General features: G+C 38.5%; 1 protein-coding gene across 3 annotated transcripts in view; it reads right to left on the reverse strand.

The window, feature by feature from the left end:
• Window positions 1-9,631: 9,631 nt before the first annotated feature.
• The window catches only part of LOC143852712 (uncharacterized), a 78,421-nt gene continuing 61,032 nt past the window's right edge, over window positions 9,632-27,020 (reverse strand). For all 3 annotated transcript variants that reach the window (XM_077362273.1, XM_077362271.1, XM_077362272.1), the window contains one exon: window positions 9,632-10,200. The gene's annotated coding sequence lies outside the window, so the exon portion shown is untranslated. The remainder of the gene's footprint in view (window positions 10,201-27,020) is intronic.

Consider the following 27,020-nt stretch of genomic DNA (forward strand, 5'->3'; position numbering starts at 1 on the left):
TTTTTACATGGTGATCTCGATGAGGAGATTTACATGGAGCAACCTGAAGGTTTCAAACCAAAGGAAAAGAGCATCTCGTGTGTAGACTAAAGAAGAGTTTATACGGGCTCAAGCAGATACCAAGACAGTGGTACAAGAAGTTTGAGTCATTCATGGAGAAGCACGGCTACAACAAAACCACTGCAGATCACTGTGTGTTTGTCAAGAAATTTCGAGAAGGTGATTTCATTATCCTCTTGCTTTATGTTGATGACTTGCTAATTGTTGGCCATGATACCGGCAAAATTAGCAAGCTAAAGAATGAGTTGAGCAAGTCCTTTGCCATAAGGACTTGGGACCAGCAAAGCAGATTCTTGGGATGAGGATATCCCGAGACAGACAGAACCACAAAATTTGGCTATCTCATGAACGGTATATTGAAAATGTTCTCGAAAGGTTCAACATGAGTGTAGACACCCTATTTTGACCGAACCCTAAATCTGTCAGTTCTAATAAATTTTTTATCAAATCTTTAAATAATGGTCCCAAATTTCTCCCTAGGGTAGGTTAGGATCTCAAGTAGGTGCTCACAAAATTTCAAAAAAATCGGATAAGAATTGCCTAATAAGACGAGCCGAGTTAGAATTGTAGTGCAAAAGGGGAGTGAAATATCCTGTAAACCAACCAGTTTTTGCACTAGAGCAAAAAGGGGGTGTATTATCACTGTAATGAAGAATTTTACTTGAAATTACCATTTTTTAGGCAAAGCACAAAATATACATAAAAGTGGGTTGTTTGGGGAAACTTATATGGGTAAAAAATTAACACATTTTTTTCATAAATAGGAGATCAAGGGCCCTCATTTGGGGATCTTTCTTCTAAATCTAAGGTTTGTGCTTAAGAGATTGCTTTCTAGAGAGAGAGAGAGAGTTTTCTAGAGGGAGAGAGAGAGAGAGAGAGCTTTCTAGAGAGAGAGGGAAGAATCTAGAGAGCGAGAGTTCTAGAGTGAGAAAGAGTTTTAGAGAGAGAAAGAATGAGATCTAGAGAGAAAGAAGGAGGAGAAGAAGCTTTCAAAGAGAAATCGAAGAGAAGAGCACAAGGTTAGTAAATTTTGAGTTTTTTTTTAGTTTTTTTTTTAAAATCTAGCCTAAAATGGAAAATCTAAGTGAAAAATGGTTAAAATAATTAGATCTAGCAACCTAGGCTAAAATCAACCAAAATAAGTTTAAAAATATGTCTCATAAGAAGATCTAAAGCAATTCACCACAGATTTTGAGTTCTAGTTGAATTTCAATGTGAAAATAGTCATTTTTGTCATTTTTATCAATTTTGGTTGAAATTCATAAAAATTTCTCTCATAAAGGTGTAGAACTCGTTCAGATCTTCGATTTGGCACATTATGACCTAAAATTGGCCAAGAAACGAAGAAGTTATGCTAATTTTAAGATTTCAGCTAAAAAATTAGGTTGAAATGGTGAATTCTTAGATGATTTTTGTGAAAATCTTTAGATCCGATGTGTTAGGCTTTGGAATTTAAAAATATATGTGTTAATATGTGTGTGATGTGTATATCTAGTGAAATGCATTATAGATCTAGGGTTTTGATGTGAAATGTTGTTGTAAGATGTTGAAATACATGATGTCAACATTTGTATTTGTGCTTTTTCGTTAAATTCTGGTTAGAATTTGCAAAGTGAAACACGTAAAAGTTGTGGAGACTTTCCAAAACTTCGATTTTACATATTTAAAGAAAAAATCGGGTTAGAAATGAAAAAGTTATGGTGATTTTACTATTCCAGCCATTTTCAAAGGTCCAAATAGAAAATCTCATTGATTTTTCTTATTTCTATCATTTTAAGCTTGGAATCTGAGCCTAATATTCATTAATTAAAGTCTATGTAACTCAAAGGTTTAGAGCTAGGCTTCTTCGATGTGAATTTTGGCTTTGACATGTCTTGAAAACCTCAAAATTACATGCTGTCCAGATTTGTTTTCTATCATTTTTTATAATTTTTGGTCAAATCTGAAAGGAATGGATCACATAGGGTTGTATACCATTCCAAGACCTTCAATTTGACATATCATGGCCCTAATTTGGCTAAAGAATGAAAAACGTTATGACATTTTTAAGATTTCAGCTAAAAACACCCTATTTCCAACTTGTGGTTTGACCGGAGATGGCCGTTTTCCGGCTACTTCCAGCCAGAGTTGTCAACTCGGAAAGTTTTTCTCAATGAAGTTTATGAAACTTTGGTGTTAGACACTTTTCCTAAAAATGTGTTTTGGCTTCTCTGTTTTGCAAAACAAAGTTGGAACTTTTCAAAACAAAACTGCATAAATGAAATCTGAAAGCAGCCCAAAGATGACCATATTTCGGCCACTTCCGGCAAGAACCGGCTAAAGTGCATAACTAATCAAATGTTTCCTGATGTGTCCCCTACAACTTTGATGTGTATAAGTTTTGCTAGTTTTGCCATTTGGATAGTGTGATTGTCAATATAAATTTTCAGCTTCCATGTAGAATGCAAATGCGTCCTTTTGATGCTTGATTCATGCTTACCCTAGTTCGTCATGGATGAGATGAAATGGTTTGAATGTTTTGAGTTTAGTTTCTGATATTATACATGTTATAGACTTTCACTCATGCTTAAGTTAATTATTTTGAGTCTTCCTATGTTTTGATGCCTTGAATTTCATGCTCTGTGTAATGCTTTGTGATGCAAAAATGTTAAATGCATGCAAGAGGAAATCAAAACTGAAATAAAATATGTGAAAATGATTAACTAAAAGATATTATGAGGCAAGCTCAGTTACTGTAGAAAGTTACTCATAGGAGGCATGATTAGCCTTATTTATAGAACCCTCTCTAAGTTGTACCCCCTACTAGTTGGAGACCAACTTGGTCCGTTAGTTGTAATATCCTATTTATCATTGCAAAGAGCAATGATAAAGGATACTTGAAGCCCATCTCTGTGTCAAGGAGCTTTTCCAGTCTCACTAGCACCCTCCTTATCTCTTCTTCTTCTAAAAGACTTGCTTTAGTCTAGTTAGCACTCTCGTTAGAGCTTATAGGTTAAGAGTCAGCCAATAGGTTAGGAATCAACCTATAGACTAGTAGTCTGCCCTTTAGTTAGGAGTCTGTCCTCTACTTATGAGTCAGTCTTTCAGGAATCAGTCCTACTGTCATAAAGAGTTTAGGATTATATCCTACCCTTACAGATGTTAGGAGTTTGTCCTAACCTTATAGAGTTTAGGAGGCCGTCCTACCCTTGCAGAGCCACAGGATTATGTCCTACTTTTGCATATGTTGGGAGTCTGTCCTTCTCTTCTAGGAGTCTGTCCTTTAAGAGAGGAGTATACCCTTTAGCTATAGGGATTTTGTCCTTAGCACTAACACTCCGTCATGCTGTGGATCACGGGGTGCAGTCATATAAGTTCCCTGTAGCTGAAATGGTGAAAATTCTTTAAAAATCCAAAAATATTGAAACATTCCAAAAACATCAAAAATATTTTAAAATACAAAAACATCTGAAATGTCACGAGTCATATTGAGAGTAGTTAATAAAGTCGGTTCCGAACTACGTTGGCTTGATCCCCTCCCACGGGGTATGTAGGCAGCTTGGGATCTTTATCCCAAGTCCAGTCAAACCTTTCAAAATAAACATGTTCAAATCATTCAAAAACACAAAAATTCTTCAAGCAAAACTTTGCAAACCGTTTTCGAAAAGATCTTCCTCTAGAGTTAGGATTCTGTTCTAGTTGTGTTGAGTGGTTTAGAGTTAGGAGTCTGTCTTGGATGTATTTATTTTAGAGTTAGGAGTCTGTCCTAGCTAGGAGTCTGTTACGCCTCTGTCCGGTCAGTTGGCGATACTCTTCACCGACTGATGACTAGATTAGGATGCGTTAGATAGCCCATTATTTTCCTTAGGACACACAGCCTAGTTACACATAGGATATAAGAATCATCTGCATTAGTTTAGGGCTAACTTGTATTAGTTAGGACATATAGGGAGTCATAAAATCTACAATTCACTTCAACTTAACTAATCGCATACAGAAACTTTAAGAACATGTCAAGTCTTCTAGGTCGAGTCTAGGATAGCATTCCTAGATATGTTAGGCATTGTAGTTTAGGATAGATAAAAGGACTATGTGGCCTTGATTCTTGTAGAGGCGGGGATACGTAGGCGGCTTTGGACGAACATCAGACCATCCAAAGATTCGGGCCCAAAAAGCAATTAGAGTCTTAGGGTTTGTTGTTAGCATTTTGGGATTTGAGTCTTTTATTCAGCATTGTTCTTGTATAGGGACATGCTAGTGTGTTACTCCTTTTTCTTGATTATCCTTATTCCTTACACAGTCTCACATGTTAGCACACATTTAGCTGTAGTGTTGAATGGTGTCCTTTATTGCTCTGCACCTGCTTAGATATAGTATACATGTTCCTTTACCATTTTCTTTATTGCTCTTCACATGTTTTAGCTGTAGAGTATTTACTCTTTTTACTGTTTTCCTTACTGTTCATTCATATGCTTAGCTGTAGCATTTACCTGCTTACTTATCTTGATCACATGCTTAACTGTTGCTCTCACATGCTTAGTTGTAGCTCTCACATGCTTAGCTGTAGTTCTTTACTATTGTTGATTATTACTTTTGCTATCATCCACTGATATTTGGTCACTGTGCAGGTTTGTCTCTTTAGCTATAGATGTACATGTGTATCTTTACTGTTTTCTTAGATATAATGAGTTAGGATTAGATGTGATGTATAGAGATTGGTAACAAGATTATCTGTTATCAGATTGACACTAGTCTTCTACGCCTCCTTAGGAGACGGTGGATTCTAGTATTCATTCTAATGACAGATGATACTGGTACCAACTCTCTTTAGGCATGGATGTGAGATGTGATGTTTAGAGATAGGTAGCAGGGTTATCTTATATTGGATAAGCATTAGTCTTCTACGCCTCCCTGAGAGACGGTGGATTCTAATGTTCATTCCAATGTCAGATAATTCTGATATCACTTCTCATTAGGACTTATGTGTTTTCCTATCTTTATCCCTCCCCGAGACATACATGCTTAGGTAGACGTATTCTCGGGGATATCTGTTCCCATGTCACATGATTTTAGGCAAAAACTCTTCAAAGTTAATAAATAAATGGTATAAGAGACCGAGTGCGCTCGGCGAGTTAAATGCCTAACACCTTCCCAACTCGTAATCAGGCACGGACCCTATATATCTCTGGATTTTATCCATTGCACAGAGCATTTGTTTTTTTTTCCATGGCTTATCCATGGATGGAGACTCTGAGTTATTTTAGGTACGTCTTGGTTTCGAGGCTTTTGTCTCCGGATCAAGAGGTATCTCATCATATATCGTCACTCGTGCTATGCTATGAGGGTGGTACCGTATTGAGAGTTCATTGGTAGAGCTCTCCTTCAGATGTGGAGATCTTAGAGGCCGCTGGGGGCTCGTCCCTCACCGATCTCGGGATCGGGGTCCACGGGCTTGCGACTCTTCTGGGGATTGATTGAGATATTGCCTAACTCTGATAAAATGCCATTTTAATTCATCTTGAAGAATTTTGGGCCAAAATCAAGTAAAATGGGAACCTTTTCGTTAGAAACCAGGGGCACCAAATAGGTGCGTAATATCGTACTTAGGTGTAGCTTTTTTACTGTTTTCTTGCTTTTTCTAGCTTATCATATCTGCTCATTATCCTACTTAGTTGTAGCTGTGCATGTGTTTGTTACTGCATTCCTAGATGTGATGAGTTAGGACTAAATGTGATGAGTTAGGACCTGGATGATTATTTTTTTCTTTATTCATCCCCGGGACATGCAAGGCAGACGTATTCTCGGGGATATCTGTTGTCATTTTACATGATTTTTGCCCAAAACTCTTCAAAGTTAATAAATAAATGGCAAAAGAGACCGAGTGCGCTCGGGCGAATTGGATGCCTAACACCTTCCCAACTCGTAATCAGGCACGGACCCTATATATTTCTGAATTTTATCCATTGCACAGAGCATTTGTTTTTTATTCCATAGCCTATCCATGGATGGCGACTCTGAGTTATTTTAGGTACGTCTTGGTTTCAAGGCTTTTGTCTCCGGATCAAGAGGTATCTCATCGTATATCGCCACTCGCACTATGCTATGAGAGTGGTACCATTTCGAGAGTTCCTTGATAGAGCTCTCCTTCACATGTTGAGATCTTAGAGGTCGCTGGGGGCCCGTCCCTCACCGATCTCGGGATCGGGGTCCACAATGAGCAAAGCTACACCAGTTTGTTCTCCACTTGCAAGTCACTTTAAGCTCAGTATGAAACAGTGTCCTTCAAGTGAGACAGAAAAGTCAGAAATGGATAAAGTGCCTTATGCATGGGCAGTCGGCAGTTTAATGTACGCCATGGTATGCATGAGACCTGACATTGCTCATGCTGGTGGAGTTGTTAGCAAGTTCCTCTCAAATCCCGGTAAGGAACACTGGGCAGCAGTCAAATGGATACTCAGGTATCTTAGAAGTACATCTAGCATTTGTCTATGTTTTGGTGATGGTAAACTTGTATTATAGAGTTTTACAAATGCGGATTTGGCTGGTGACGTGGATAAGAGAAAGTCTACGTCAGGGTACCTATTAACCTTTGTAAGGGAGCTGTATCGTGGCAGTCCCGATTACAAAAGTGTGTTGCCTTATCCACCACAGAAACAGAATACATTGCTATAAAAGAAGCCTGTAAGGAGGTCCCGTGGATGAAGAAGTTCCTACAAGAATTGGGCAAAAAACAAGAGAAGTATGTCCTATACTGTGACAGTCAGAGTGCAATTCATCTCAGCAAAAATTCAACGTCCCAATCAAGATCCAAACACATTGATGTGAAGTTACATGATGTGTTGTAAGAGAAGCTATTACAGCTTGAGAAAATTCACACCGATAATAATGGCTCCGACATGATCACAAAGACACTACCTAGAGAAAAGCTTCAAGCTTGCAGAAAAGAAGCGGGCTTGACGACCCCCAAATTGGTCGTGAGGAGGAGATTTGTTAAAGTGGGTCCCTCCCATTTGGATTGCCGACCACACTTATAGTGAGAATGGGAGGGTGTAATGGTAGTGGGTTTTTGCATTAATGATGATGGCGATGTATAAGAAATAAGAGGGGGACAAAAGAAAAAGAAAAATAATAAATAAATAGATGATAGAGATGTACAAGAAATGAGAAGAGTAAAATAAAGAAATGCATACCGTACTTTTAATAAAGTGAGGAGTGCCACTGATAACATTTCCCTTAATAGAAATAATTTTCCAATCAGAGAAAAAAATTCCATAGAAATAATTTTCCATGAGAGATATTTTCTTGCAATCCAACCAACATAGGAATTTTTTAGAAAAGTTAGAGATGAAAAATATTCCTGAAATTTCTTACTTTATTTATCTATGAAGAAAAACAAATCAAACCGACCCTATTTAATTTATTTTAGAGAGATTTTCAATTTATTTAATTCCTAAAATGATTTTTTTTGTTAAAGGTTTTTTTACGAGAATATTGGAAGAGATAATATTGTTGCTTATTTCCTAGTTTTTTTCCAAAAATATTAGAAGGGAAATCAAAAAACGCTAAAACTGATTAAATGTGTTGGGGGTTTAAATTCGCCATTCTAAAAATTTTAATGGAGAAAATTGAAGTTCGTGAGTTTTAGGGACCTTTTAGCAAATATTTTCTAAAAGTAGGACTGTTAAGCTAATATGCTTTTCTTAGGGACTAATAAGCAATTATTTTGCCATGTAGGGATTAATCAGCAAAAATCCCATATTTTTATTATCATGTTTTGGTAATGAGACAAATTTGCCATGCCTTTTCCTTTTTTATCGTAAGCCCGGGTTAAATAATAAAAGACAAGGTGAGTTGCTCTTGTTATCAAAGCATGGTAGTGGGAATATCAGTAGCCAAAAACATGGCAGGCATTTTTTTAGTATAACAAATGTATTCAAAACGTAAATAAGCTTTTTAACGGTGGTTTTACTGGAGGCTTAAGTATGTCATTTCTTCTTTTCGTTGTACCTAAGTCTCATATCTTAACTTAAGTTTGCCACTCAAGTGTGTGGACTCCAGCGTGTGGTTTTCTTGCGCAAGAATAAAGGTATCCTACCAATGATTTTCTGAAATTATCAGGTGTTATTTATTTCTTAACCTCAAAATCCTTAGATTCGTTATACTCTCTTCTTCGGACGAATTTTCTATGTTCAGACCAATTTTCAATGTTTATGGAGAGCCTGTTAATAACTTAGGTCATGTAGACGCGTGCAACATCTCCTATTCGTAGGTCTAGGCCTGCTTTTATCTAGTCGGATAATTAAAACAGGGATTAAAGTGGTGGATCCCTTGAGGTGAGTAGGAGAGCTCCCAAATACCCTCCTTGAGGACTCCTTGATGGTGAAAGTGAGAATAGAAAGCCCTACCACCTTTGAAAGATGGGAAAGACCAGACAGAAAGGGCATTTGGATACTATTGTTAGAATATGTGAGATCCAACGGTTGAATTGGGTTAAGATCTCACCGTTGGATCATCTTGGAGGTAGATTAGGTAAGTTGGCTAAATTAGGCAATGGACAGAAGAGACAAGTAAGAGAGATTAGATAGATCAATTAGGCAATGGATAGAAGAGGCAAGCAAGAGAGATTAGAAAGTGGATCTGATTAAGTAGATTTGATTAGAATTCTTTCCCTCCATAACTATCCTGATTTGATTCCATCTTTATCATGTAAGTGCTCTATATAAGCACACAATGATCCTCTTGTAATAGCATTCAATAATTAGTGAAATATCAGAGTTTTTTTTTTTTTTTTTATGGGTATGAATCAGAATTTATCAACTAATTCAGGGAGCCAGGCACCAAACAGAAAGGGCATTTGGATACTATTCAAGGAGCCAGGCAATTAGTTAATCATAGACATATTTTAGTTAATGGTCGTACAGTAGATATCCCAAGTTATCGCTGCAAACTCGGTGACTTGCTAAATAACATTTTGGAAATTTACCTCTCTTAATGAACTATCCAATAGAACACGTAAGAAAGAAGGGGGTAGCAACACAAACCACAAGTGGGATGACTTGATTCCTTTTATCAACCAAACTTATAATAAAAATAATGATTATGTATGCATTTACCATAACCCATTACATACGCAGGCTCACTCTCCTCTATTTGATAATATAGCTTGTTTCAAAGTTTCACGACTCTCCATTAATGCCGAGAAATACAACTTTTCTAGTGAGTTTTTCGAGTGCCCATTGTGGCCTGCACTCACCCCTTGACCAATCTGTCGAATTTACCGTTTGGTTTACTGTTTCGTCATCAATTTCATGATATTTTAATAGAAGAGCTCTTCAAATTAATTAATATTTCTTCAGTTTATGTATTGCACTCCCTACAGGCATTTACCTGACTTTCCTTTTCCCTGTGTGGAAGGAGCCAAGCCATACCTCACCAATCTCTCAAAGAAACCATTCAAAAGTACATGTGAAGTGAGAGTACCCATGGTGACAACATTTTTATACAATTCTTAGGGAACTAAGGCCACATTTGGATACAAACACAAAAACAAATCCAAATCCAAATCCAAATCCAAATACAAAAACATGAGGTATGCAAATTGATGGATTTTGTATCCAAAACTCAAATTCAAATCCAAATCCAAATACAAAAACATGAGGAATCCAAACGTGGCCTAAAAGAAGCATTACAAACACAGAGATCAGAAGTTACTTGGACCAACATCGGTACGTTATCGCCTGAATTATCTTCGAGGTGATGTCTCAGTACTGTTTATTACTCCCTGATTTCTATCTACATATTACCAACTTTTTTATACGGTTGGGCGAGATTCACCGATCAAGATCACCACTATGAACCTCAGATATTACAAAGTAAACACTACCTTCAAGATTTTACAGCTTAAAACTAGTTAAAAATATTAAGTTGCAGGAAACACCCATCAAACCTTTAAACCAAAGTCACATGCTTTCCAGAGGACAGCTTTCCTACCTACTCCCTTTTTTTTACATTGCCTTTTATCTTCGCGCACAGCGGCTTCCTTGCATTTAATCCTATAGGGTTCCGAAGTCTTAACCTCTTTGTAGGTTGTGTTCCTATCTTCACAAAACTGACCATTATCTTCTTTCCTTTGCTCCAACAGCATCTTGGCCAAATCCGCACCTGATTGAAGAAAGCAACCACAGGAAACATCAGATGATAATTCACCATGGAAATGCTCATCCTAGAGATATCTCAAGTACCATATAGTAAAATAACTGAATACCAAAAAATGTACGAGTATCCCAGTATTTAGACAAAATGGAACGCATTAGACTAGGCGCTTTAAACCTGTCCCATACCAGGCTGGGTTCCACCTTGTCCTATATATAGTCAGGCCCCCACTAAGGACCGTAAGAATCCTCTTCCATGTCTCATACAAATTATAATGTTGAGCATATGGATTCCAAAAATGTCCATAGTCATTACCATTTCAGAACATATTGAGGCATCAACAAGATGCATTCAATATTCTCCTTGAATAATTGAAAGGTTATGACGCCCACTTGTAGGGTGCTAGAAATGGAAACTTAAAGAACATGAAAACTGCAAGCATACATATGCCAAGCAAGAAGAATACTGCATAATCAGGGCAGAAACACAAGGTTTACATCATTCAGTAAGTAAGTAAAAGTGCTCCAAGAATACAAAATGCACTACATACAACATAGTGCTCCAAGGTTGACAGGCACCAACACCAAGTCCCCCACCTATGTGAGAACAATAGCTAATACATTGAATTACCCAACATGATAAATTTTTATTTTTTTTTGAAAAGTGACATATTTCATTAATTCTCAGAAAGAGCATTCAGGACCAGGGGTCTCAGCCTGCATTACAAGAGAATAACATGAAAATTGGCACAGATATACCTGTAACCAATGAAATATATTTGTAGAAAAAACAAAAAGATCCCTTTCCTCCCTCTATCCTATCCTGCTTATATTATCCATTACATATTTAAAGGTTTTCCTCCCACAACCTTTTCCGAACCTCAATTCCGTGATTGGGTAATGACAGAGATCCCCAGGCTAGATGCCTCCATTTTAGCGAAAGACCATAATCTCTCAAACTATCATGATACTACAACTTTCTTTTTAGTGCAACTAGGATCTTAACTTACCATCGCAAAGAGTGACCCTTTCAAGAATTCTTCCTAACAGTTGACGTTCCTTCGACCTGTGGGACTGCAACCATCATCACAATTTCCAGAATCTGGGTACCAACTTCCGAGTTTCCTACACTCATTTTCTTCCCAACCTGTCTCTGTTCAATTAAATAACTCTGAAAGTATAATGTCTAAAAATTGAAATCAGAAGACTTATGTTCTATCCAACAACTTGCAATTTCTCCTTAACTGAATTTTCTAAAATACGACCCATACTCCTTAAAACATACAGTTGTTCACCTCTCAAAGTGTGCCCTTTAATCCTGTAATCCACCTTTTGGTTCAGCCTCTTTAACTCTTTCTATTGTATCATCTGCAGCTCTTGCTTGCATTGCCCGGAACATTTCTCTTGTTTTTTCTAGATTCTCCTGATAGGAGATCCCAAAGACATCGCCCATTGCTAGAAAATCATTAAAGCCTTCCAATTCTGGGTGCCCGGATTCTTCCTCAGCGTTCAATACTAGGACTCCCTTACCTTTATCTCGCCTGCCTGATTCACTAGGCTACCCTAACTGATCTTGTTCCACCTCAGGGCTACCTAGCCCTAAACCCTGCACATCTTCAAATCTCCGGATGCTTCTCTTCCCATAAACGCCTTCGTGTTCACCTTTCCTTTTCTAAGATTTTGTTAAAGATGGGCAAATTGCGGAGGGGAGTATGAAGCTCCTAATCACTATTTAAAGTGGCCTGTGAGGGAGACACACCCACGCTTTGATGAATTGTTGCCCGCTCTTTCAGCCATTGCTTCTTAAGGGGAAATATTAGCAGCTTGCTAGGAGTAGGAGATGCCTTCCTTGCCAATTTTTCATTCTATTTTTTCATTCTATTTAAGAGTTCTAAGGAGTTCCAAGTCTTCGTCCACCAAGGAAATTTCTCCCTTCCTAACGCTTCCAGAGCCTTCAAAACCTGCCGTTCTTGTCATACTTGAGCTAAGCGAGGTTTGCAAAATTCTCAGTTCATTGGAGACTTTCCGAATGAGGCTTTTTCTTCCTAACCTACTCCTTACGATACACACATTTAATTTTTTCGCCCAAAGCTGAAAGGCCGCCACGGGTTGCCAAGAGGTGAGCATTCGGTCCAGGGCCTTTTCTGATTTTGCATTTACCCACACGTGTACTCTTCACATCTGGGCTCGGACCCACTCTAAAAAACCTATTTTTAAATTTTAGTGCCTTCCGCTCCTCGATCGATTTTAAGCTGAAAAAATCCACAATATCCTTTCTACCCGCCTTTCCTTTTGTGCCACGTGGCACAACCCTATCTGACTTAGTAGCATTTGCAGAGCCATGGCTCCCCTCAACTTAGCCTCTCTACTACCTAACGAGACAGTGACAAGCTCTAGGGGACCAGGGGGTAGGTGAGAAATTCAAAATTCGAAAGGGGGGCCACCGGCTCCAATTCTCGCTCAGTGGCCTCTGCCACCATTTCCGGTGGACAGACCACCGCCGGTGAATCTTTATTGGTAAGTGTGGACCCCGATCCGGAGAGGACGAGTGCGGCGAGGGACGCGAGGTCCCCACAGCAATCCTCTAAGATCTCCACAATGTGAAGGAGAGCTCTGCCAAGGAACTCTCGAAACGGATGCCACCCTCACAGCATAGCACGAGTGGCGATACAAAACGAATGAGATACATCCTGATCAGGAGCCAGGGCTCGAAACCGAGATGTACCTAAAAAGAACTCAGAGTCGCCATCCATGGATAGGCCATGGAACCCTAAAATCAAATCCTCTGTGCAATGGATAACCAGAAATATATATGGGTTCGTGCCTGGTTACGAATGGGGAAGGTCTGAGAGCACCCCCAATTCGCCCGAGTGCAAGCACTTGGTCTCTTATGCCATTTTCATTAATTCCAAAGAAGTTTGAGTAAAAATCATGTGAAATGGGAACAATCCTCAGGAATCGTCTACCTAAGCATGCATTTCCTGAGAATGGAGAAATAAACACGTAAAATGAAATGAAAAATGTGTCACCTAAGCAAAGCTAGGTTATGAGTGACATGCCTAATGGGTGTCTAAGTTTCTGGTGGACACGCACATGCAAGCTACAACCAAAGGTATAGTATCAGTACAAGAAAGTAAGAAAACATATCAAAACATGAGACACAAATCTATGCTATGTATGACGGGACAAGACAAGTCCTAACTCTAATGCAGGACTGGACTCGGACCAGAATGGCCATCCATCCTAGCTGCGCTACGTATCCCGGCCTCGGGAAGAATCGGAGCCCACGTAGTTCGATGCCCTATTCTAAATTATGATGCCTAAGACATCTAGCCCTCTATCCTAGACTCGATCTAAAAGACCGAACCAGTTATTAAAGCTTCTTGTATGATTATTAAAATTCCAGTGAATTGTGGATTTTAGGACACCCTATATGCCCTAACTAATGCAAGTTGATTAGCCTTAGGCTAATGCAGGTGGTTCCTACAATCCTATGTGTAACTAGGCTGTGCAACCTAATGAAAACCACGGGCTGACTATATGCCTAGTCTAGCCATCGGTTCGACTAAATGTCTAACCGATCGACTCGAGGCCTCCTAACTCTAGGGACACTCACACGACAGGACATACCATATCAATACAAATCAAGACAAACTCCTAACTCTAGAACACAACCTAAACAGCTAGGACATACTCCTAACTCTAGAGGAAGATCTTTTTGAAAATGGTTTGAATATTTTTGTAACTTTGAAAGATTTAAAATTTTTATTTTTAAAGGTTTGGCTGGACTTGGGATGTGGATCCCAAGCTGCACTACGTACCTCGTGGAAGAGGATCAAGCCAACGTAGTTCGGAACGAACTCTCAAACTACGCTTATAAAAGAAAACACTCAACACTTTAGATTTTTTTAAGGTTTTTGATGTTTTCAAATGTTTTTTGAGTTTTAAATTTCTAATTTTTTTTGGATTTTAAAGCTTTTCCAATGCTCAGGACCTTAAAATATTTTTAATCTTAAAGGGAACACGCTAGTAATACCACAAACTAGGGCAAAGCCCTAAAGCAAAAGGGGAAACCCCGAATAAGCAATTAGCGTCTCAAAGAGACAAACCACAACAAGAAAGATAGCGTCCCAAGAAGAGAGAAAACGATCCAAGATCCCAAGCAAGCAAAGCTCTAATAAGACTGAGTTAGCCTCTAATCAAAAGCGAAGTAATCAACAACTCTAAAGGAGAAACTCAGAACTAACAACACTAAAGAGGGGAACAAATGAGTCAGAGACTCTCTAATACTACAACTTAGAGGAGGAATGAGTCAAAGACTCCCAAATAACACCAACGGAAGAACCAACGAGTCAAAGACTCCCTGGTAATATCACAAAAGAACAAATGAGTCAAAGACTCTCTAATGATACCAACTAAGAAAACGAAGTGAGTCAAAGACTCTCGAAAAGAAATGGAAACACGAGTCAAAGACTCCAACAATACCAACTAAAAGATAAATGAGTCAAAGACTCTCTAAAAGAAAAGAAACATGAGTCAAAGACTCCACTAACACCAACTAAAGGATAAATGAGTCAAAGACTCTCTAAAAGAGATGAAAACACGAGTCAAAGACTCCACTAACACCAACTAAAGGATATATGAGTCAAAGACTCTCTAAAGGAAAAGAAAACACGAGTCAAAGACTCCACTGACAACAGCTAAAGACAGATGAGTCAAAAGACTCTCTAAAAGATATGGAAACGCGATCGAATCATATAATAGAAGATTGAAAATCTGTGATCAAGATGAGATGAGATAGCATAAGATTGCTTTCAACGGATGGATCATGAATGACTAATCCTATGAGATCTTTGGAAATGAATGGGATTTACATCCTAACCCCAAAGGAAAAGTTTTTTAATCTTCACACATTTTATCAGTGTTACCTGAAGGCATCAACCCTAACCCTAATCTAGCGGAGTGGAGAAAGGATCTCGACTCATGACTTTGTTTGTGTACCTAGGACCGATCGTAGCCATTGGAAGATGGACTACGGCCTAATCTAGACACAAATGGGTAGGATATCCTAAACTAGGCTCACACACGTGATGCACATGTGTTCGTATACTACATGCATGTGTGGGTTAATCTAGGGGTAAGGCCAAGAGTTCCCTTAGCGCGAATCCATGTTCGATATACTGTACCAGTGTCCGGCGTATCAGTACGTGAACAAGAGATCCGTTTACGTACCATAAAGGTACTAGGCTAAGGGTGGAATGCTTCTCTAGCACAGAGGCACCAGGTGATGAAATCCCAGTCAACCATGCTAGATAACACTCCGGGTTCCTAAAATGGGACGTGTGTGCATGTGAGATGCAGGGGTTTAGATGAAAGTGATGTAAGTGTGTGCAATAAGTTCGCGCAATCTATGATGCCTTCAGGTTTTGTTAGATTAAGTTTGAGTAAATGTGATTTTATCAATGGATTTTATCAATTTTAATTTCGAATTTCGAATGTTGAAAATCACTTGGTAGTAATTAATTTCGAATTTTCAATGGATTGTATCAATTTTAAGCATATGAATGATTTTACAAGTAAAATTATTGCAAACGAATTCGAAATGAGTTGAAATTTCTACAGCAGCAAGATGGGAATGTATGTAGCTTAATAGATGAGTTTTGCAGATTTTTACATTAAATTCATATTTAATCTTGATTTAACAATTAAATGACCAGATTGCCAAATTAACACAGAAACTACAAGAAATAGACGTATAAATTCTATGAAATTTCTACAGAAATAAGATATCAATAAAATGAGCATGCGGTGAGAATTTCATAAATTATAAAGACTATTTACTACCGATTTCGGATTTTACAATTTTCAGACCAGATTAAGAATTAACACTACATCCAAATTGAAAACAGATCCAAATCACTCGAATATTTTACAGTAACAAGAAATATGGAAGATAAGACTACTGTAAAAATTTTAAGAATTTTAAGGGTGATTTGATGTCAGTAACAAGTCTCACAAAATCTGATAATTTTCAAAGAAAGCATTAAATAATATACCAAATAAACTCCAAAAATCCTTAAAAATTCATGGTAAAATGAATCAGTACCATATTAATTTCCCACGAAATTGCATTAAATTTGGAATCTGTTTGGTATATAATTTAATTTTTCTTCGTCAAAAGATATTTTTTTTGAAGAGTTTTCTATTTTTAAAACACAATTTGCGGAAAAAATCAGAAAAATTCGGAAAAATACAGAAATATTTTGAGAAAAATGCACCTACCTGTGGTGAAGATCTTGCCGCCGCCGATCCGATCCGCCGTCTTTCGCTTTCTCTTAGAGGGAAGGATTGTGAGGTGATTGGGAGAGATAATGGAAGAAGAATATAGGGAAAGGGATTTGAGGGAGTGATTGGAAGAGATAATGGAAGAGAAAGAGATAATGGAAGGTAAATCTCCTCCTCTTTCTCCTCCTTTTTTTATGGATGGGAAGGAAGATATATATAGGGAGAGAAAGAGAGAGAGAGAGATGTGTTGGTGGAGAGCTCATCATGTTGTCCCTCTTAGTGGAGAATCCATCATCATTCTTCTTAGTGGCGGGCCCATCATGTTTCTTAGTGGAGAATCCATCATCATTCTTCTTAGTGGAGGGCCCATCATGTTTCTTAGTGGAGAATCCATCATCATTCTTCTTAGTGGAGGGCCCATCATGTTTCTTAGTGGAGAATCCATCATCATTCTTCTTAGTGGAGGGCCCATCATGTTTCTTAGTGGAGAATCCATCATCATTCTTCTTAGTGGAGGGCCCATCATGTTTCTTAGTGGAGAATCCATCATTATTGTTCTTAGTGGAGGGCCCATCATGTTTCTTTAGTGGAGAATCCATCATTATTGTTCTTCATAAGAGGCCTCACAAGAGGCCCTACTGAGGCCCCACAATGTGGGCCCCACAACGCGGGCCCCACAACGTGGGCCCCACAATGTGGGCCCTCGGTTGATTCGAATTTTAAACAAATGTTCAATGCGGGCCCACCAAACGGGTCCAAATTCTCCCTCGCTTGGATTCTTATGAATAATCTCTCTCAACCTCTCACGGAAAAATGCGAAACATGGCGGAAATGATCGGATGGGGTTTCTCCCAAGCATAGCGAACTTGGGTCCGGTCAAAATGGGGTGTCTACAGATGCCCCTCTTTGGCAGAGCGTGTGTAACACGCGAATGGCAAAGCTGAACAGACGACACATTTTGACTGACCCGAAACCAAAACAAAGCAAATTTTTGGGTTTTCAGTTTTAAAACGATATTCACAAAGATAAAACTCTACTAACAATAGGGAGATAGTCTCTCACCGACTCTTAACTCGGCAACTAAGACATCTCAAAGAGATAGTCTCTCCCTAATACTCATGACTCGACTAATTAATAAAAAACGAACGAACGATTACAAAAACACAAACATTTTTTATTTTATTTTTTTTATATATCAGGGTAAGCCAAAGTAAACATAACAATTGCTCCAAGAGCACCAACCAAACAAACAAGTTAATCACTTCAATCACTCAAAGAGCTTCCATTTTCTTTTTTTAATTTTTTAGAAACCACATTGCAATTTGTCCAAGACAAGTATAATTCGAAACACTCAAAGAGTTTTTTTTTTTTTTTTTTTTTTTTTTTTTTTTTTTTTTTTTTTTTTTAGAAACCTGCAAAAATAGGCCAAAGACCAATGTATCAAAACAAGTTCAAAATCAAACACTCAAAGAGTTAAATTTTTTTTTTTTTTAAATCATGCCGATCAGTCAAAGACTCGACCAATTACTAGGGTAATCGAATATTCGAGCTAAACTCAAACTTCTAATACCCGAGGCGAGACTAAATCTCAAGCCCAGCGATAGTTATACAGATCATTGCTGAAAATAAATCTGTGTAACTACCGGGTAACTCTGACTCATCTCTTTCAAGGTAGCGAATCACTCCGGATCACGCGGTTCTGCTAAACAGTTTCACGTAAATCCAAATTCGTAGGTCCTGCTAAACAGTCCCCTACAAACCTCTTCGCAGATACACATGACTCCTAACACGTTAGGAAGCTGCACATTGCGGGACGATGATTAGGTAAGTCACCACTTGACATTACACTACTAATCATCTGGGTACTAAGTACCAGAGGCGAGACTAAGTCTCAAGCCTAGCGATAGTTATACAGATCATTACTGAAAATAAATCTGTTTAACTATCCGAGTAACTCTGACTCCTCTCTTTCAAGGTAGCGAATCACTCCGGATCACGCGGTTCTGCTAAACAGTTCCACGTAAATCCAAATTCGTAGGTCCTGCTAAACAGTCCCCTACAAACCTCTTCGCAGATACACATGACTCCTAACACGTTAGGAAGCTGCACATTGCGGAACGATGATTAGGTAAGTCACTACTTGACATTACACTACTAATCATCGGGGTACTAAATACCCGGGAGAAGGAAGAAAAGACCAATCCGTGTAACACAGGATCGGAAATATTTTCCTTATTAAAACATTTCAAAAAGACCAAACCGTGTAACACAGGTTCGATAATTTCCATCTCTATTAAAATCTTTCAAAAGGACCAAACCGTGTAACACAGGTTCGGTAATTTCTATCTCTGTTAAAAACTTTCAAAACGACCAAACTGTGTAACACAGGTTCGGTAATTTCAAACTCTGTTAAAATCTTTCAAAAAGACCAAACCGCGTAACGCAAGTTCGGTAATTTCAAACTCTGTTAAAATCTTTCAAAAGGAATGAAGAATTTACCATCTTTGATCAATTTCACTAATGGGCCAGTCATCTCTTACCAAGAATAACTAGGAGCGCATGATCTTTGCTGAAAGCAAAACTCAAATAGATTGATGAGATTTTCAGGTGCTGACTCTCTTTAACAGGTGAGAAGCATTCTGATGAGGTTTGAAGGATGCAGGAGTAGATTTTATACTCCGTTGGGAATTAAAGTTTCTGAAACTGACTCCAAAAGAAACAATTGGATCAAGGAATTCAACTCAAAGAGTATGTTCAAGCTTCTCTGGTTTCTATTTGCTAAGAATAGATATCCCAGTTATCATTGTGTAATATCTTTTATGACGCAAGTCATAAAAGATGCCCCTAGTATGATGTGCTTCCATGACAAAGTCTTAAGAAGGCAGAACCAAGGTAAGTAGAAAAAATTTGAGTTTGCATGGGTTCTTTCTTTGGTATAGTGGTAAAACCAACTCTACAAAGGCTGAACGTAAGAATTCTTCATTTTGCTCAGTGTTTGAGGCTTTGATGTTTCAGGCAGGTCAGAATAAAAAATCTCTTGCCCTTCTTTGATTCTTAAACCAGGATCTACTTTGAATTTTCTTTTCACTTTGGAAGGTATACACCCATTCTCTCCAGTGCCAAACACTTTTGATTCTAAAAGAAAAACAATGATAAACCAGAAACAGACTTCTGATGACTCTTTCAAAGAAGACTTACAATATTCAAGGGACTTGACTAAATTTTGATTCACCCTTAGATAAAATGTGTTATTTTGTTATGGTAAGGTTAGCCACTCTTAGAGCACTCTCAAAAACTATGTCAAGATGACCTAATTTCCTCCATCGGGATCTCCGTCATGGTTGTTACCCCTTTCGGATTGCTCGGTCTTAATGCCCCTAGTTTAAAAAGGTGTCAAAATAAGTCTCGCTGACACTACTCGGATTCCAGGATTCTGCCCTGTGCAGAGGTGGCTTCTCCGTCTCCCTGATTTCTCTCTTCAAAAGAAGTCATAACTTTTGCTTTCCAAGCTTTCAGTCTGAAAGACCACTTATCTCAACTTTTGCTTGTACTCAAACTTGGGAATTCTACGTAACTGAGGAACTCCTTCTGCTTCTATTCAACTCAACTGTTCATGGGAAGTCTTTGCCCTTGACTGGATTACCTCTTCAAGTTTTCAATCCAGCAGACCACTACCCTGACTTTTTGCATAAGCTAACTCTTTTGGCTGTTAACTTAGCAAATGTATATCTCTAGGCCGCCCTTTCGGGTTTTCAACCTAGTGGGTCTTCAGACTCTCATTCTTTTCTTTCTGTTTTTCTTTTCATTCGCCTCGAACCTTTGCTTGTTTCACCAGAAGGACTTTCTAGGTGGGCTTGGGTTCGAAAGGGTTGAATACCTAAGGTTCTAAAGATTTGAACCGAATCTGGTCTAGCCAGACTACCTACGTACCCCAAAGATGGAGGATCAGATCCGCGTAGTTCGCTTTGGGATTTTTCAAAGAATGGTTTAGCATTTAGCTTCAAAATTTTCAAAGGGGATTTTATCCCAAGGTTTGACCGAACTTGAATTAATCAAGTTGCCTACGTACCCCTGAAGAGGTGGGGATCAGGTCCGACGTAGTTCGGGTGCATAAATGCCCCGGGCTTATAATGTGTTTGAAAAGAAGTTGTTTTAATTTTGCTTTTGGCCCAAAGGGTTTACAAATGGATTTTAAAACATTAGGATTTTGGCTATAAAAGCTCAAACGATCAAGGATGGCCTCCTGATGTATTTGATGTACAAGCCCTTTTGTTTAAGGTTCAAAGCCTTTGAAAATTTTTTTTTTTTTTTTTTGAGGAGTCTGGTGGTTTTCTGGCAAAACTTCAACCACTGTGCTCCACTCCCGTCTCAAAGATCTTGAATTTATGCTCAAGATTCCACAACTCTGTCTGAAAATCTTCTCTCAATATCTCATCAGCTCCACAGGATGCCTGACGCTTATCTCTTTAAAATTTTATTCCTCAACTGGATGTCTAAAGCAGATGAAGTCTTGCTTTGATCAACGACAGGGCATTCCCCTGGTTTATCCTTATAGGATCAAGCAAAACTACCTCAAACCCCTCTAAACAGGTTTATCAATTCTTTGCGCTCCTCGGGAGATAAAATTTTGCCACTCCATTTTTCCCGAATTTCGGATTTCGATACCACTATCAATGGCTTTGATTTCTTCTTTAAGTGGCTATGCTCGACGCTCTTCCTCTCGTTCGACCATCTTTCAGATCTCGAGGTGAATTTCGTCTGCATTCTCATCTGAGAAGGGGGTCTTTAGTTGTTTAAACATTAGATCTAAGAGTGAATCATAGAGTATCAAAGATACGAAATCAACCATTTTATGGAATTGAAGACTGTAAGTACATTGATGATTTTTGACGCGCCTCGATGGGCTCTTCATCAGTTCTGACAGAAAACAGAACACTGACTCTGTATAAGAAAGACTGACAGACATGACTTCATTTTTTTTTCTTTTAACATCTACGTAACTGAACTTTTTCAACTTAGAGAGAAGAAAGTTGATGTACGCTCAATAAAAGACAAATCTAAAGATACAGGACACTTCTTCAAAGGTAGTGAACTGACACTGAAAGCTTATAGGTGATACACCTTTCCTCATGATAATGATAACTATAAAGTTCAATCCCGGAGTAGAAATCCCAGAAAAAGCAACTCCACAAGGTCTAGGTTAAATGGGGCAACAAAAGGCTTATGTTGACAATGTGGGTAAAACAATAGACTGCCTGGATCAAGTATGATTAGAAATAGTCAGTCTTTAGAAAAAATGGTCTTTCGCTAAACATAGACTCTTGACTTGGAAGCACACACACTAGATCAATAGTCATGGGATAAAGATTCTGAACAAACAGAGAAAAGAGTAATCTTGAAATACACCAAAGGGTATTTTATTCTAAAAATCAAAGAAATACTGTCTATGAAGGTCAAAGCGAAATAGACAGTGATATTATGACCTACATCAACAGGGTTTCAATGAATTCTCAATCCACACCTTGAAGTCTCATTTGAGTATAACTGCTCTTCTTTTTGGGAATGAAAGAGTCAGGAACGATAAACATCCATAATCAAAATAAATTTCGATCTCAGCAATGATCATGCACTCAAAGAATACAGGTAAGATCAAACTTTTCCATTAATGATTTCGATATGATCCAAGGGTAAAAGATATATGATAGGTAAACATGGATCAAAAAATCAATGGCTCAGATAATAGACCATGGCCATAAGAATGACAAAAGTAGGGTCAAAGACCAGATCTAAAATCTGAATGATGGATATCAACAACTGTACGATCAATATGAGATGAAATGATAGACCATGGTCATAAGGACAGCAAACGAGCTATCGGCCAGATCTCAAGACAAACAGGTTGACAAATAAGGATCTAATCCTACTAAATGATGTATACATGAGAATCAAGACAAGGCAGACTGACTCCAAAGGATAGCAATCATGCTTAACATACTTTTGGATAAAATCCAGCAGCATAACGGCTATACGAGGAGGTCAAGGTCCAGACTAAGTAAACTGACTCTAAAGAGTAGCCGTCATGCTCAAAATGTTCTGTAGCCGTCATGCTCAAAATGTTCTGGATAAAATCCGGCAGCATAACGACTATACAAGGGATCACCCTAGCTCAATCGAAAGGTATGAATAACGGTTACTAGAGAAGGGTGATCAACAGATGGACTAACCAAAGGTGAGAATATACAACAATGGGTCAAACCCTATAATCAACAGATCAAGGGCTAAACTCGGCCAAGGTAATGACGGTCAAAATCCACTGACTAGATCTAGATCTAAATTCGGAATGGATATAACCGACTGAAAGGAATAAGGAATCTCTGACTAAGAGGAGAACCATAATATACATAATCAGTATATATAAGTAAATACACATACACACAAATCCTAACCAGGGGCACCAGCCCTAATTCTAATCTAACGGAGTCAAGGAAGTCTCGACTCAAGACAGACTGGTGAGTGTACTAGGACAGTGTTGTAGCAATGTAAAAATGAGCTACCCTAGTCTACAAATGGGGCAAAGCTCCTCTAGGCTCCACATGTGTAAGCAACAGATGTTCGACCCTATATGAATGCAATATACACACGGGTACTCCCTAGTTGGGCTTCACTAGGTCAGTAAGTATATATATAATATATATAAAACAAAGTAGGGCTCCGGACTCAATCTAATGGGTACTATGCGTATGAAACATACTTAATATGCTGCAGCGCTGGCGCATAGCTTGGAAATAGATTCAACAGTACCATCAGGATGTAATAACATCCCAGTCAGGCACGCATTGAATCTATCCCATGGAGCCAATAATGAAAAACAATGAAAAATAATAAAAAATATGACAATGCATGATGTGCAGTGTGTGAATCCTTTGTTTTAATTACGCACCTACCTGGTGCCCCTGGATTCTAACGATAGAGTTCCCATTTAAAATGATTTTAGCTCAAATTTCTCCAAAGTTAATAAAAATGGCATTTTTAAAGAGTTAGGCAATGTTTCAAGAACTCCCCAGCAGAGTCGCCAGCCTGTGGACCCCGATCCGGAGAGGACGAGTGCGGCGAGGGACGCGAGGTCCCCACAGCAATCCTCTAAGATCTCCACAATGTGAAGGAGAGCTCTGCCAAGGAACTCTCGAAACGGATGCCACCCTCACAGCATAGCACGAGTGGCGATACAAAACGAATGAGATACATCCTGATCAGGAGCCAGGGCTCGAAACCGAGATGTACCTAAAAAGAACTCAGAGTCGCCATCCATGGATAGGCCATGGAACCCTAAAATCAAATCCTCTGTGCAATGGATAACCAGAAATATATATGGGTTCGTGCCTGGTTACGAATGGGGAAGGTCTGAGAGCACCCCCAATTCGCCCGAGTGCAAGCACTTGGTCTCTTATGCCATTTTCATTAATTCCAAAGAAGTTTGAGTAAAAATCATGTGAAATGGGAACAATCCTCAGGAATCGTCTACCTAAGCATGCATTTCCTGAGAATGGAGAAATAAACACGTAAAATGAAATGAAAAATGTGTCACCTAAGCAAAGCTAGGTTATGAGTGACATGCCTAATGGGTGTCTAAGTTTCTGGTGGACACGCACATGCAAGCTACAACCAAAGGTATAGTATCAGTACAAGAAAGTAAGAAAACATATCAAAACATGAGACACAAATCTATGCTATGTATGACGGGACAAGACAAGTCCTAACTCTAATGCAGGACTGGACTCGGACCAGAATGGCCATCCATCCTAGCTGCGCTACGTATCCCGGCCTCGGGAAGAATCGGAGCCCACGTAGTTCGATGCCCTATTCTAAATTATGATGCCTAAGACATCTAGCCCTCTATCCTAGACTCGATCTAAAAGACCGAACCAGTTATTAAAGCTTCTTGTATGATTATTAAAATTCCAGTGAATTGTGGATTTTAGGACACCCTATATGCCCTAACTAATGCAAGTTGATTAGCCTTAGGCTAATGCAGGTGGTTCCTACAATCCTATGTGTAACTAGGCTGTGCAACCTAATGAAAACCACGGGCTGACTATATGCCTAGTCTAGCCATCGGTTCGACTAAATGTCTAACCGATCGACTCGAGGCCTCCTAACTCTAGGGACACTCACACGACAGGACATACCATATCAATACAAATCAAGACAAACTCCTAACTCTAGAACACAACCTAAACAGCTAGGACATACTCCTAACTCTAGAGGAAGATCTTTTTGAAAATGGTTTGAATATTTTTGTAACTTTGAAAGATTTAAAATTTTTATTTTTAAAGGTTTGGCTGGACTTGGGATGTGGATCCCAAGCTGCACTACGTACCTCGTGGAAGAGGATCAAGCCAACGTAGTTCGGAACGAACTCTCAAACTACGCTTATAAAAGAAAACACTCAACACTTTAGATTTTTTTAAGGTTTTTGATGTTTTCAAATGTTTTTTGAGTTTTAAATTTCTAATTTTTTTTGGATTTTAAAGCTTTTCCAATGCTCAGGACCTTAAAATATTTTTAATCTTAAAGGGAACACGCTAGTAATACCACAAACTAGGGCAAAGCCCTAAAGCAAAAGGGGAAACCCCGAATAAGCAATTAGCGTCTCAAAGAGACAAACCACAACAAGAAAGATAGCGTCCCAAGAAGAGAGAAAACGATCCAAGATCCCAAGCAAGCAAAGCTCTAATAAGACTGAGTTAGCCTCTAATCAAAAGCGAAGTAATCAACAACTCTAAAGGAGAAACTCAGAACTAACAACACTAAAGAGGGGAACAAATGAGTCAGAGACTCTCTAATACTACAACTTAGAGGAGGAATGAGTCAAAGACTCCCAAATAACACCAACGGAAGAACCAACGAGTCAAAGACTCCCTGGTAATATCACAAAAGAACAAATGAGTCAAAGACTCTCTAATGATACCAACTAAGAAAACGAAGTGAGTCAAAGACTCTCGAAAAGAAATGGAAACACGAGTCAAAGACTCCAACAATACCAACTAAAAGATAAATGAGTCAAAGACTCTCTAAAAGAAAAGAAACATGAGTCAAAGACTCCACTAACACCAACTAAAGGATAAATGAGTCAAAGACTCTCTAAAAGAGATGAAAACACGAGTCAAAGACTCCACTAACACCAACTAAAGGATATATGAGTCAAAGACTCTCTAAAGGAAAAGAAAACACGAGTCAAAGACTCCACTGACAACAGCTAAAGACAGATGAGTCAAAAGACTCTCTAAAAGATATGGAAACGCGATCGAATCATATAATAGAAGATTGAAAATCTGTGATCAAGATGAGATGAGATAGCATAAGATTGCTTTCAACGGATGGATCATGAATGACTAATCCTATGAGATCTTTGGAAATGAATGGGATTTACATCCTAACCCCAAAGGAAAAGTTTTTTAATCTTCACACATTTTATCAGTGTTACCTGAAGGCATCAACCCTAACCCTAATCTAGCGGAGTGGAGAAAGGATCTCGACTCATGACTTTGTTTGTGTACCTAGGACCGATCGTAGCCATTGGAAGATGGACTACGGCCTAATCTAGACACAAATGGGTAGGATATCCTAAACTAGGCTCACACACGTGATGCACATGTGTTCGTATACTACATGCATGTGTGGGTTAATCTAGGGGTAAGGCCAAGAGTTCCCTTAGCGCGAATCCATGTTCGATATACTGTACCAGTGTCCGGCGTATCAGTACGTGAACAAGAGATCCGTTTACGTACCATAAAGGTACTAGGCTAAGGGTGGAATGCTTCTCTAGCACAGAGGCACCAGGTGATGAAATCCCAGTCAACCATGCTAGATAACACTCCGGGTTCCTAAAATGGGACGTGTGTGCATGTGAGATGCAGGGGTTTAGATGAAAGTGATGTAAGTGTGTGCAATAAGTTCGCGCAATCTATGATGCCTTCAGGTTTTGTTAGATTAAGTTTGAGTAAATGTGATTTTATCAATGGATTTTATCAATTTTAATTTCGAATTTCGAATGTTGAAAATCACTTGGTAGTAATTAATTTCGAATTTTCAATGGATTGTATCAATTTTAAGCATATGAATGATTTTACAAGTAAAATTATTGCAAACGAATTCGAAATGAGTTGAAATTTCTACAGCAGCAAGATGGGAATGTATGTAGCTTAATAGATGAGTTTTGCAGATTTTTACATTAAATTCATATTTAATCTTGATTTAACAATTAAATGACCAGATTGCCAAATTAACACAGAAACTACAAGAAATAGACGTATAAATTCTATGAAATTTCTACAGAAATAAGATATCAATAAAATGAGCATGCGGTGAGAATTTCATAAATTATAAAGACTATTTACTACCGATTTCGGATTTTACAATTTTCAGACCAGATTAAGAATTAACACTACATCCAAATTGAAAACAGATCCAAATCACTCGAATATTTTACAGTAACAAGAAATATGGAAGATAAGACTACTGTAAAAATTTTAAGAATTTTAAGGG

This window comes from Tasmannia lanceolata, unplaced genomic scaffold (genome assembly GCF_043159265.1).
Source record: "Tasmannia lanceolata isolate RefF3 unplaced genomic scaffold, GAP_Taslan_0.1 ptg000019l, whole genome shotgun sequence".
NCBI classification, from domain to species: Eukaryota; Viridiplantae; Streptophyta; class Magnoliopsida; order Canellales; family Winteraceae; genus Tasmannia; species Tasmannia lanceolata.